The sequence below is a fragment of the Vigna radiata genome, chromosome 10 (assembly GCF_000741045.1).
Source record: "Vigna radiata var. radiata cultivar VC1973A chromosome 10, Vradiata_ver6, whole genome shotgun sequence".
In the NCBI taxonomy this organism is placed as follows: domain Eukaryota; kingdom Viridiplantae; phylum Streptophyta; class Magnoliopsida; order Fabales; family Fabaceae; genus Vigna; species Vigna radiata.
The window spans coordinates 20,962,778-20,975,535 of NC_028360.1; the positions used below are offsets into that span (position 1 = coordinate 20,962,778).

A 12,758-nucleotide genomic window follows, 5' to 3' on the forward strand; every position below is an offset into this window, starting at 1 on the left:
ACCCACAGTAAAATCATCCACGATAAGTTCACCCACGACAAAAGCACTCACTATAAGATAAGCCACGATAAGATTCCCTAGGACAAGATTACGGACAATAAGATCACCCACTATAAGATAACACACGATAAAATTACCCACGATAAGATAACCCACGATAAAATCACTCACTATAACATCACCCACGATAAAATCACTCACTATAAGATCACCCACGATAAGATTACCCACAATAAGTTCACCCATGATAACATCACCCACGATAAGATCACCCACGATAAGATCACCACTATAAGATCACTCACGATAAAATCACCCACTATAAGATCATCCACGATAAGATGACCCACAGTAAGATTACCCACAATAAAATCACCCACGATAAAATCACCTACTATTAAATCACCCACGATAAAATGACACACGATAAAATCACCCACGATAAGATTATCCACGAAAAGCATTGAGTATAAAGATGTAATTAGGGTGATAGTGACAAAACAACTTATCATATTTAGAGATTCTTTCAATCGTTGCCTCCTCAACTTCTGCCAATTTATAATTTCATAAATAAGTGTGTTGAATAAGACAAATATCTGATTTGGGTGTCGATTAAGACTAAAATTATAAAAAAACTAAAAAATGATTATAAAAAAATTATGATTGTGATATATGTGTGTGTTTGTGTATTATATTAGTGAAATTCTATAAATAAGACTATTTTAAGGAAAAAAGGATACAGCCTGTGGGATCCTTGTGTTTTTGTCTTATTCAGCATGGCATAATAAATAAATTGTAGACACTTACTAATGAGTGACTTATATTGAATTACCGTTTAACCAATAAACAGGATTATTAGTTGAACCAATAAACAACCATTCTAACTTATAATCACTCTTTCAACCTACATTAAACACTTTACAGATATGTCGTCCAAGACACAAATTCGTTTGATGCATCACAGCAAAGAAATTATTTCAATTATTTCCTCCACCACTCCTACTATTGTTAGATTTATCAATTATTAAATAAAACAAATTAAATGAATCATGAACAGGTAGTTCTATTTATGCAAGGTAGTCAAACTTGAAGGTCTACATAGAGCAGTAGAGTTTTCAGTTATACGTTTAATTATCATAAAAACTAATATTAAAAACCTACTAAAAACATATTACACAATACTATTAACACAACATTAATTCTACATTTTATCTTCATAAGAAAACACTAACACTATGAGGCCAATTGGAAGCAAAGTTCAGTTGGAGAAAATATCCCAAACTTGTTTCTTGACTCAAGCTTGTTGTGAGAATTTACCACATTTTATACAGAAACGAGTTAGACCATGGGTTAACTTACTTTCTCTACCTAGAATTGTAAACTGGCAAGAGTCTGACCAGAAAACTCAAGAGTTTAGACAACCTGGGTTCTGTTTTAGAATATAACAATGAAATGACTTGCAGATACATATTAACGCAGGTAAATTTATCTGCATAGTTAAATTATACCCAAAAACAGTCAGACACCTGGCATATGCTAATGCATATTTTGAAAAATACTTGAACAACCAAAATAGCGTAAAAGCAGGCCCAGTCATCATAATATAGACAGAAATGAAGAGGGGACTGCAGGAGAATTGGGGGTAGGAAGAAGAGGGGATATGACAATACCCTTATCATGCACACAAGAACATCAGCTTGGTCAGAATTAAATTTCATCTGGCTATATCTATACAAAAGTGAAAACATAAGGCACTGCAGTAAAAGTTGGATATGGCAAGAAATTCTCTCTACTTTTTTCTTTATTGTGATAAGAATATAGCAAGAAAACTGCTCCACTTCCGAAGGAAAACATAAGATCCACCAAAAGGATGTTAAATGTACAGGCGAAGGCATACCTCTAATGAAAAAATACTAGGCAATATTAGTCACATGTTCCCTAATCATTGTTTCCAATTTTCCTCACAGCAATAGTGCAAGTAAAATCCAAAATCATACGAGAATGCAGACAACATACCATTCTTTTTTTTTATATTATTTTTATTCGAAAGGCCTAAGAAGACCATTAAAGAAGGAATAAGCTGCAGAACAAAACCAAAACGTTTAAAAAATAAAAGTGGATATAGAACTAGAGATATCAACAAACAATTGGATTCAGAACAGTCCTCATGCTGGGTTGAATGTATTTCCACAAAACTATTAGAATGCCAGACAACTTTTGACAGGACTTAAAGAATCGAGACAAGCATCAATGTGAAACCTAGAATTTTCATTAAATGATAGCACTGCACAAATCAACAATATTAAACTATTNAAATTGTATAATTAAATGATATATATGTTTATTTCTTAACCTTGATATTAATCTTATCATAAGAAAAAGATAAATACTGTGTACAGCGATGTGAAAAAGAGAAAGGAGAGAAAACTATTACATGTAATTAGTGGTATCATAGAGATAGATAGAGAAAAAAGTAGTGTCCTATACTACTAAAATTTATTGTATGAATATCTATTTATCATAATCCACACATTAGAATGCTTGCTCCATACACCGTATGAATTTATTAAACAAAAAGAATCTGGGCACCGAAACAATCAAAGGAATATTGTACAAATAAAATGATGGTAAAAAATTAAATTACAAGGTTCACTAGTGACTAAGGAACTCATTTAATCACTATATTATGGATACTTCATTGGGACTGAAATCTTATCAAACCTGTATGCTACTGNATCGTAGGGGTGAAAAATGTTGAATAACTCCCGACAGCTGGCATCTCTTCTCTTATATTTTCCTGCTCCCAATATTCTTGTCATTTACCTGAAACAAACAAGAAAGAATACATAGCTATCAACCTAGATGCATATGATTAAAAGCTGGATGTTATTATGACTGGCACTTGTAATCATAACTTTTTTTTTCCTTATAAAAGCATAGAAAGTGTTTTAACATTAATTTAATAAAGCCAAACAAAATTGAGTGGAGATTGTTAGTACAAAAGAACACAGTGAAAGTTGATCCGTGTTAGAATACATGACAAAATTTCAATAGTACAGTAGCTCCTGTATTTTACAATTAATTTGAATATATCTTAGGTTACCTCTCAAGCTTAGTCACTATATTTCTTTACCCAAATGATTCATTAATGAGTTAGAATTATGATCTAGCATTAGCATAAATAAAGGCCAATTTTATATGTTTTTGTATCACATTGGAAAACATCATACGTTTATTCTAATAATAATAACCAAAGAAAACAGTTACCTAAAAGAAACCAACTCCCAAAGTGACTTTACACTAGGTATCTTTAGGAATGTCTGACACACATTCTTTGGTCGTCAACAGAGAATATAATCTTTTTACTTCAATTTTCTGCGTGGAATCAAAGGTTAAAAGTATTCAAAGATGAGTTATTTGCATAATAATATAGAAAAATATGATTGGAGCATACTAAATTTGTATTTTTGGGGCCTTTCAACTTCTTAAAAAATCGCCCTTCATCCATAGCCTTTGCCAGTAAACTACAAGTCTCATAATTTTCCCCATAGATAAAAAGAAAGGAAGAGAAAAATCAAAATTAGTTATCCCTAATGCATGCAAGCAAGAAGACAGTATTTAAAAATCAAAGTATGCAGACAACAAAAATTGTGACAAATCTCATTCAAAGAGAGGACATCAAATTGCATACATCATACAAATCCTGAATGGCCCTAAAATGAAGGTGGAAAATNGCATAACCCNCAGGTCCCACGATATNAGGGGTTTCAGTCTCTNTCTATATTATGTCAATATAAGAATATCGTCAGACTTCAACATCTAGGTGTTTAACTCTCAACACATTATGCAAATTTACATTATCATAAACTTGGAAAACTTCTAATAACACCAATCGAATTAGAAATACACTCAAGATNANTAAGACTTCANTCAAGNCTTGTAATGTGGTCAGGGTATAGGTGAGGTAAAAAGAGAGAAAAATCAAGGCTAAAATCAAAGAGAGATGTTATGAAAAACGAATGTATAAATCATTCACGAATGCATAACATAAACTACAAAAATTCTGAAATATAAATAAAAAGGAATGCATCACACAATGAAAACAAGGCAAGGCTCAGATCTCACAAACGATAAAATCTTGTCAAAACTAGTTCAAAACTCACATTTCATGTAAAAACTATTCAATTCTATTGAAAGAAATTGTAAAATCTAGCTAACAACTATCAACTCAAATTAGAAACTCAAAAAACCATTCACAATCAAGAACTAAAAATAGTATACAAATAATACTGTAAAACTCAACTAAGAACATCAATGTATTAACCTAAAAAAGTTTGAAACTATAAAAGAAAGNTAAGAAAAGAGGATAGAAACTCACTTTATAAAAGCAACAAATCACTAAGAATCTCACCATAGAATCTGAATCAGAATACTAAAACAGGATAGAAACTAAAACTACTACTCTTAAAACAGCAAAGATATTATTGTACTTAACATCACTACAATTTTATAAAAGCAAAATAAAACTGAAATCTCTTAAAACTGTGAAAGAAACTAGCTACACAAGTTTAAAACTAGAAATGAAAGTTCAAATCAAAGCTAAACTATAAAAATAGAAAAAATAAAGTTTAAAAATGCATATGAATACTTGAATAAAACTAAGAAACAGAAAAATAGTTTAAATATTCTACGAAAACTAAATCTACCATCTACAATAAGCAAACCAAACATGGTAAAAAGAAAGAAATTAACAAAGCAAAGTAAGCTTGAATCAAACCAACCTGCAAAAGAGTAAATTTAGAAGACGTTTAAAAGAAAAGAACGGCAAAGAACGTCAAAGAAAACAAAGTCAACCAAACAAACATATGAAATTAAAACAAGAACAGCAAAGAAAAGGGAAAAGATGGAGGCGTTGACGAAACCATGGAGGCCTCGTCGTAGGTCATGGCGGAGTTGAGCGGTGCGCCGGTTGGGCGCTCAAACTCCATTGCTGCAACGGAACTGAACAAACGCACGCTGAGAAGAAATCCGACGAATGAAATTGCGAAATAGAAAAAGAGAAAATGCAGCCAAAATGCCATTGGTGAAGTCAACCAAACAAACACAGACCTGAAATTAAAACAAAACGGCAAAGAAAAGAGAAAAATAAGAGATTACAGAGAGAAAACTTGGAAGGCGTTTACGAAGCTCTTGTTGCGCTCCATGGAGGCGTTGAGCGGTGCAGCGGTTCTCAAACTCCATTGCTGCAACGGAACCGTATGCTGAGAAGAAACGCGACCAATGAAATTGCATGAACGGTGCTCTGATTAGTGCATAATGAATACCCAATTCGGAACTGAAGACCGAGAAAGGAAAACTCGAAGAGATCGAGGAAAAGAGCTAGGTGGTGGTTACAAATAATAGGACCCGATTGAGACAAAAAAAATACGATGACCAAATTGAGATTGGCACACAAATATGAAGACCAAATGAAGGTTTAAACCATATATTTTAAATATTTATTTTATAATATTTAAAACAATTGGAATCATAGTTTAATTCCAACCATAACCAAATCAAATCAACGAGCCATTCAATTATTCCAATTTAAATTAAAAAATATTTCAATACCTAAACCAGGTGCATCTCTGATTAAAAAAATATTTCAATACCTAAACCAGGTGAATCTTTGAGCTCGTACTTCATATGCGTGTGCCTTGACACGAACTCGTCGACCTCCACCGGCAAGCTGTCCACTATTTCTTCGTGCCTCGTATTTCTCCTAGACAGCTGCTCCGCCCTTGCCACTTGTTCATTGGTGCTCGAAATCGAATTCTTCGACACGTCGTCGGAGTCTCCCAGCTTCTTTGCCATGGAAGGCCGAGGTGAAACCGGAATGGGAGGTTTGTCGCCTTGTGCGACGCTGTTAGTAGTTGTCGGAGTTCGAACACAACCGGCCTTAATATTGACGTTGGGCGTAGGGATGGTTATCAGGTCCGAATCGGTGGCATTGTTCTCGCCGGAGAATTTGGGCCTGAAACCTATTTTCTTAGCCCAGGAAGAAGGCGACAATGGCTTTGGCTCCGACGACGACGGAGCCAGGCTTTTACGGTTGTTAGAATCAGAATTGGACTTGTAACTGAATACATCTTGTATGTAACTGAATACATCTTGTATGTAACTGAATTCAAGCTGCAACGCTCATACTTGAACCTTTCGTAACCGAATACACAGCTTTCGTGACCAAATACACAGTTGTGCAATCGCGAAACTGAATACGCAACATGCAACCGAATACGCTTTCCTGTCTTCTTCTCCAGACGCTTGTAATCGAATACGGCATGTTGGAATATGGTTTCACTTCTTCATCTTCTCCGACGTCTGCTCCAGCATCTTCTCCACCTTCGCAACTCCTGTTCTTTATCAACCTTCGCAGCACAGTCCAGTTAACTTGTTTGTTTTTTTTTTTAAATGATTAGAATCAATTCATATTTGTAATAAAATCGAATATATTAAGCTATGAAGATTGCAATGTAATTATATATTTATTCAGGAGTGCACAAGACTTTTTTATTTGGATCCCTTCAAATCTCCTCTCCTCAGCAGGTGATTAAAAAGGTACATATCCCGTAATTCAACACAAATCTTTCTACGTAAATCAACTCATACGAACACGCGATTATGTCTGATTCGTCGCTTCCCAAACTGCATAAACAGTATTTCACCCTCAAGTTAACATAGCATAAATGTTGATAGGTTGGAAGCTTGGGGTCGAAAGTCAATCTAAATAAAAAAAAAAGATGGAAAGTAAGGAAAGGGGACACTCTTAATGCTTTAGGTAATCAAATTTCATAACTTTTGGTGAGAACATTTTACATGAGTTCTTTCATTTGACAAGGATCAATGGTAATGGGTTTTGTCACCATATTTACTTAGCCTTTGGAAATGACATAAGGAACGTATCTTTTTATCAAAAGTGTATGGGAAAGTTTCTTTAACTATATATAATTTTGCCCAATGATACAATGCATGTTATATATCACAAATTTGAAATAAATCTTCACATATTATAATCTATAACATTTCTAAATCTATAAATGTATTTCAAAATGTACAATAAAAATACATTTTATGATTATGTAATATAAAACTTTGATTTTATTAATGAACAATTTAAACTTTGGAGATTTCATTTGGCACCCAAAAAGTATGAAAATTTTCATATTACACTTAAAAAGTACTTTTTGGATTACACAATTCATAAGTCCTTTTCTAGTATAAAAAAGCTTTAAATTACACAAATCTTGTAGTTTGGAAGACTTTTTACTTCCAACTTGTGTCATCGAAGTCTTTTTTTATTTTCAAACTGCGTTGTCTAGAATCTTTTTTGACATTATGGATTGCACAATATATAACTCAATTTTTTGCAAGATGTAAAAATCATGTTTGTCTTCTAGATTGGAAAGGGTGTAGAAATGATATAAAAAGATGTGGAAAGGGTATAAAAAAGATGAAAAAAGAGTGTAGAAAGAAGGTAAAAATGTTATATAAAACGTGTAAGAATTGTGTAAAAGGGTATAAAAATGATGTAAAAATGATCTAGAAAAAGTGTTGAAAAGGTGTAGAAAAGAATGTACAAATAACATAAAAATGGTGTAAAAAGAGAGTAAAAAAATGTAGAAAAGGTAAAAGGTGTAAAAAGATGTAGAGTGTAAAAAAAATGTAAAAATGTGTAAAAAGGATATATAACTTTCTACATCATTTCTACACCCTTCATATTTTCTACATTCTTTCTACACCTATTGATAGGAGAAGCAATATGAACCCAATTCCTTGTATGGTATGGTTTTGTTTTTGATGATGACTTGCTATTTGATGTCTTGTTGTTTGATAATGTAAATACATATCTTTTCATGACCACAACATCCCATGACTATAACATATATTGATTGAATTGGTTGATTTGCATACTTGTTATGATCATACATGTGTCTACATCTATTGTATGCATACTCATAATTCAGTATGTAAGATCACTTACACAATGCATTATCTAGATGAAGTAATAGATTACATTGGTTATGTAATCAATTAAGTTCATGAGATAACTTATGCTTAAATTGTGACAAGCAACAAGTTTTAACCGATTACACTATGTGTATAATTGATTAAAGCTCGTGCCTTTGCTATATTCTAACAAATACCACTACGCAAGAAAATATTTTCACACGTCTACTCTTATTCAAAACACGCATCAGATTTCACAATCCTATGCCAGCTTCCAATCCATGCTTGAACAAAGAAAACAATCAATATAATGGATCTATATTGAGCACACAACGTTCATCACTGATCAGCACAACTTTCTAAAACAACAGTTATACCAATAAAAAATTACACACACTTTCCATCCATCACATATGAAACACATATCATCACAACATTACATTCATGAACAAGGAATGACAAGCAAGAACATAGACAATTACACAAAAACAAACTCAATCAATTTATCCCAACACCCAACTCTCCTTCCATCACTTTAGGCAAAAAGGCCACTAGCATAAATAACCAATCTCTATACAATAGAAAACATCATAACATACTCCAATTATCTTAAATCCCAAAACTGCTTCACTCCTGTTAAGGACATTGATCAAAACACGCTCAAGTATTCAATCAGCTATAATTCACGTACCTAAATAAACTAGAATTTTATTTCAATGAAATAGTGCATTGATAATGTATTGATAGCAAGTAACATTATAATCTAGTAACTACAACACCCTTTATTGACAGACATACCTGATACGTCTTAACCCACCAAGGTACACATAATTCTACACTACTGCAACCAACCAAACAATTTCCAGAACAGCGACAGCAAGCAAATTACACTCAATCATCATACCAGAAATTTCAGACTCAATTTCCAACACCAGTAAAAGTCAAAAGCAACTAAACTATGAGGAATTTCACCTACCTGACTGCTGCCCTTACACTCACAGTTTCTTTTTACTCCAAGAAATAATTTCCTAACCGTCAGTTTCATGATCTATCAAGCAATACATATTAAATTCATTCAAGCCATTCAAGTTCAACTAAAGTATAATCTGACTACCCCAAATTGACATCAACAATTAAGGGAATGATGCATCCGATCGATCTACATGTGAGTAGGAAACAAAAGCAACAAAGTGTGCCCTTACCCACTCAGAAAGAGACCTTATTCTGTCTAAAAATGCACTGCCTACATACATTCCAAGAAAGAAACTACAGTACCACCAATTAATACTCATTTACTTATCAAACTAGCATTCATTTTTAATAAAACAGTGATTGGATCATACATTGACAAGCAGCGACTCAATATAACAAGTAAAGCACCCTCTAATGTGCACACATAACTTGACACAATTCTCGTGGTATACACCCACACAGCACCAAAAACATCCTATCACTCAAATCCTAAAACCGGGACCAACAGTCATGCCTAGTGACAGATCATGTTCACAAACAAACATTTACTTTCTAGCAAACCAACCTATGATCTCCAGTTTCACACCAATAATTGAAGAATTAGGTGTCTACCCAATCATTAATGAACATGAACTGCCAAAAGAATTCTCAACTTTAATCAAAATCAACAAAGAAAACATTTGGAGAAGTAGCATTCAGTCTCAACCTCACATGATGCAGTGTATGCGCTCAGAAAATGTTTCACTCAATCATGCCATGCCAACCTCAATTCAAAACTTTGAAAGGATTATAAATGACAATACTTAACTCAAGGTTCATCTAAATCACCAGGTCTTTAATTATCTTGTAATGTAAATGGAATGGAATGAAAATCAGTCAAGAAAGGAAAATGTAATGAAGTAGAGAAGTGTGAAGAAAAAAGGAGAAACCTAGAACTAAATACAAGCTCAAACTTTGGCCAGCTGGTTTTTTTTTTTTATTTCTTTCTCTGACACTCATTTCTAGTCTCACTTTCAATTCCTTTTCTATTTTTCTCATTGTTTCTTAGACCTGTTTCTTCCCTTTTCAACCAAACAAATTTTCAGAACATTTTTCTTTTATTTATCACCTCTGGCCTTACTCTTTTCATGCAATTACCAAATTATAGATTCTCCTTACCTGTCACAAGCCTATGTGTATATTCAACACAAGGGAGATTAATCTCATATATAATTTTCACTATATTCAACTGCTTCTAAGAACTGATCAATGTTTGGAGAAAAGGCTTAAAATGGATGGAAACAAGAAAATTAGACTAAGGCTCAAAAGAAGGTGCAATGGTAAGAAACTGAAATGGTTAAACTAAATTGAATATGGCTGAAAATGAAAAAAATGCATAAATCATATTTAAAGTCTACCAAAAGCAAGCACACCAACAAGAATCACTACAAAGTCAGAATGAAGCTAAACATGCATGTTATCACACAAGAAAGACAAAAAAAAATGAGCCAAAATCTTTCCAAGATTAAGAATTTGCTAAAACTGACTTGCTACTCGTCACTATGCAAAAATTGCTTAATTGAATCGAACTAAAGACTGTAAAAATCGATGCTAGAACTACATCTACCTAAATCTAAAGCTAAAATTACTTTTGACAACTCTAATCTAAGGAAAAAAAAGCTAAGAGATGAGTGAATTCAGCAAAGAAAGAAGAAAAGCGTAAACAAAACCTAAAAGAACCTAAGAATACCTAAATTGCATTAATCTAGATGTGAGGACCGAAATGCACCTTTTTATTTACAGAATCTAGCTTGCAAGGTTGAAATATATATGTTTTTTTCTAAATAAATACTGAAATATATGTTTTTTTTTCTAAACAAATCTTTGCCCGAATAGATATGGTCTCCAATGTTATATGGCTAGGACTAAAGGCATGAGTTCTTTCTTGTATATCGACTTATTCAACGTGCCTTCTGATTCTGATAAAGCTTTGCTGAAGTAGACTATAGGCCTTTTTCCCCATGGGAGCACCGCTCCTACCCCACCTCAGATGAATTGTCATAGATCATCCTACCATATCTTCTCTCCACCTCCTTTGTACGGTACGTATTAAATGCCTTTTGTAGTTTCATCACATTAAATAATCTCCATTATAAAACCCATGTTATGATGCCTTAATTTAATTCACATGGATTTTAATGTGTCACAAGTGTTTTAAATTAAGACTTTTATTTTTAAATTTTCCCAAGATAGTGGTCAATCCTATATAATACTTCCCACTTTATAAAATGTACATTACAATCTTAAAGTTGAAGATGATTAGTGTTAGTTGAAACCTGAAAATTTGATCCTCAGTCAGGTACTGCTTGAGTGGTTCTGTTAATGCAGCTGTAGAAAGGCTTTTCAACAATGACCCTGGTCCAACCATTACCAGAAGAAACCGACAAGCTTGCACATTTTACAGCATCTATAAATATATTAGGAGGAATTGAAAGATAAAACAGGCTATTAGCTTCAACCACCCAACAAGAACAATTTTCATATTCAAACAGAATGGTTAAAATCTGATCATAAAAATGTTGAGATTAGCTTCAACTATTCAGACAAAAATAAATAAAATAAGTTCCTTCTTTGTTCGAATATCAAACTTGATGCAGATTAAAATTGCATGCCATAAAAAACCGCACATAAAAATAAAAAGTGCAGATTGGAGAGAAAAAAAAAATTGAAAGAATACAAGCAGGTCAAAAGAAACACAAACCATACAATTAAACGTTGATTCTAATTGAAACATGAACAAATAGGTTTTTCTTGATGATGTCATCTGTATTGTTATATTTGAAGAATTATAACATCAATGAAATTATGGCCAATTGGTCATGGAACCAAAAGGAAAATGCCATAATACAAAGTATATACCAAATATAAAGATCACTATAGACATAACCAGTGTATAATAGCTAATGTGTTAAAACTCTTTCTTGTTCTCTTTATTTATTTCCACCCTTTTTTCTCTTCATCCTTTTTATTTGCTTCTGGGCAAGGGATTTTCCTTTCATGTAGGAAAATACATTCAGTCAAATTATTAAATTTCTACTATTTCAGAAAACTATAATTAAAACAGTGCTTGCTTCTCACAGTAGGACTCCGAACCACATTTAAGCTATAGACTACAAACCACATTTAAGCTATAGACTACAATTATATCATATTATCTCCTTTCCAATCCAACTACCTCTTGTTCCTTCAGTTTCTTGTCTAGCACTGCAAAGTTTTCCTGAGAATCATATTGATCAGAATGATAGAAACATCTTTTTAGGAATTGCTCCATCTTCTCATTGCAGTTCTCCATGAAATTTCACAACGCGAATTTCCAAACATAAAATATGTAGCCTAACCATAACCATGATAAACATTAAGATGTGATAATCAACTCTTATCAATTCTACAAGTGAGGGTCCAGCTATTCTGAATCAGTCATCTTACTCCGTGCGTAACCATAGATGGTGAAGTGCTGTCAAAAACCAAAGCATCAGCTCAATCCAAACACAAGAAATAATACAATCCCATCAAAATCCAACCTTAGGGAGACAATCCTCAAAGTAAAGTGCAAAGAGAGTTGGAAATATCTTCTTAGCAACCAGAGGCTCCAACAACAGTAATACTAAAAGTGGACTCATTTTCATCCTTTTCAAAACCGTCTTCAACTAGAGACTCCTTTGGGGACTTAACAGACAATAATTCAGCATTCACCTGCTTGTGAGAAGTGCCATTTTCAACAGGTGTCAAGGAAGCAGCTACTGCACCTACATTCAGAAAAT

General features: G+C 33.1%; 1 long non-coding RNA gene across 8 annotated transcripts in view; it reads right to left on the minus strand.

The window, feature by feature from the left end:
- Window positions 1-2,514: 2,514 nt before the first annotated feature.
- LOC106776071 overlaps window positions 2,515-12,758 on the minus strand; it is a 19,293-nt gene continuing 9,049 nt past the window's right edge. For 7 of the 8 annotated variants that reach the window (XR_001376870.2, XR_001376869.2, XR_002670004.1 and 4 more), the window contains 5 exons: window positions 12,519-12,743; window positions 12,173-12,451; window positions 11,274-11,404; window positions 3,268-3,375; window positions 2,515-2,823 (listed from right to left, as the gene is read on the minus strand). This is a non-coding gene — a long non-coding RNA (uncharacterized LOC106776071). The remainder of the gene's footprint in view (window positions 2,824-3,267; window positions 3,376-11,273; window positions 11,405-12,172; window positions 12,452-12,518; window positions 12,744-12,758) is intronic. The other variant, XR_002670003.1, reaches the window with a different exon arrangement.